This window comes from Dama dama, chromosome 25 (assembly GCF_033118175.1).
Source record: "Dama dama isolate Ldn47 chromosome 25, ASM3311817v1, whole genome shotgun sequence".
Classification (NCBI taxonomy): Eukaryota; Metazoa; Chordata; class Mammalia; order Artiodactyla; family Cervidae; genus Dama; species Dama dama.
Genome location: NC_083705.1, coordinates 12848780 through 12850945, shown reverse-complemented (window position 1 = coordinate 12850945; position 2166 = coordinate 12848780).

Genomic DNA, 2166 nt, shown 5'->3' with positions numbered 1-2166 from the left:
GGGTGGGAAGGGGTTGGATTGGAAGTTTGGGATTAGCAGATGCAAACTGGTATATATATAGAACAGATGAACAAGGAGGTCTACTGTATAGCACAGGGAACGGTATTCAATATTCTGTGATAAATCATAATGAAAGAATATGAAAAAGAATGGGTGCCTGCTAATTCGCTTCAGTCGTGTCCAACTCTTTGTGACCCTATGAACTATAGCCCACTAGGCTCCTCTGTCCATGGGATTCTCCAGGCTGGAATACTGGAATGGGTTGCCATTCCCTTCTCTAAGGGATCTTCCCCCGACCCAGGGATCAAACCCATGTCTCCTATGTCTCCTGCCTGGGCAGGTGGGTTCTTCACCACTGGAGCCAGCTGGGAAGGCTGCCAACGCAGGAGACGTAAGATCCCTGGCCAGTTTGCCTAGATCTTAGGTTTACTGAATGAGAGGCTGTGTGCCCTCCAGAATCATCTGCCCAGGGCAAAATCCCCAGCCTGCTATTGACTATCTGAACCCTTGGGAAAGTCATTAACTTCTCACCTTGCAGTAGAGATAAGATAGGTCTCCTACACTTGTCATGGGGACTAGTTAATACCCATGAAGCACAATGGCTGTCCCATAGGAAATGTTCCATAAAGGTCAATTCTTTTTACTGGTATGGTTATCCAGTTTCTAGTTTGAAAAAAAAAAAAAAAACACTTCCTAAATCAAAAGAATAACATAAACAAACTAATAGTGAAGCCAGTCCATGAGACTGAAACAATAGACAGGAAATATAAAAGTTCAATTGGACAACAATTTTAAACAAAGAGGGTAAAAATAGCTATTGTAAGAGAGGTCAAATTTCTATTGGCTTTCTCTGTTTCTTAAAGCACACAAAATTGCAGATAGACGATATTGCTGCAGTTGGTAAACAGTGGTACACCAGTTCTGGGAAACATTTTTGACAATATATACCAAAAGCCTTAAAGTTGTAACTGCCTTTTAACCTACCATCCCACTCCTGATTATCACTAGATAATCATTAGAGGGGAGTGGTTTTCTCCTGTCCTACAGTGATGGAATGGAAGTCCCAGCTGTGTGGCTTGCCCATAGTCACATAGCTGGGAAGTAAAGGGACTAGAATCCAAGCCAAGTTGGTTCGATGGTAAAATCACACTCTCATAAGCTACATTTCATGTCCTCAGAAAGATGGGTCTACAGAAATATCACAAAGGTTTAACTGTCCCTATTTGCAGAGATATAATCTCTATGTGGAAAACCCCAAATAATCAATGAAAGAGCAACTTGAACTAACAGGTGAATTTAGAAAAGTCACATATCCAGAGTCAACACATAAAAGTCAATTTAACTTCTATATTCAGGCAATGAACAATAGGGATTTGAAGTTTTTTAAAAAGTAAAATTTATGATCAAATCAAAAACTATGAAATACAGACAGATCTGACAAAATATGTGCAAGGTCTATATTCTGAAAACTATCAAACTAAAGCATTAAAAGACATCAAAGAACTTCCCTGGTGGTACAGTGGATAAGAATCTGCCTGCCATGTCCCCAGCAGGGGACATGGGTTGGATCCCTGGTCCAGGAAGATTCCACATGCCACGGAGCAACTAAACCTGTGCACCAAAACTACTGAGGCTGCAAAGCACTACTACTGAAGCTCGTGAGGCCGGAGCCTGTACTCTACATGAGAAGCCCTTGTTCAACTGTTGAGTAGCCCCTGCTCTCTGCAACTAGACAAAGCCCACATGCATCAGTGAAGACCCAGTGCAGCCAAAATAAAATTTTAAAAGGCATCAAAGAAAGACCAAATAGATAACCTATGTTCATAGATTAGAAAGCTTAATACTCAACACAGTTAATATTCTATAGCTCTTTGAATTGTTCTACAGATTCAACACAGTATTAAATAAAATTCAAATAAGGTTTTTTTAAACTGAGAGGCTGATTATAAAATTTGTATAGAAAGACAAAGGAATTAGAATAGCCAAAACAATCTTGCAAAGTTAGAGGATTTGTGTTACCTGATTTCAAGACTTATTATAAAGCTACAGTAATTGAGGCAATGTGGCCCTATTGAAAAGATAGACCCACAGATAGATGGAAAGAAAAGACAGTTCAGAGGTCCAGAGTCCAGTGGTTTAGCAGAAGTAAACCTACAGGTAGATGGC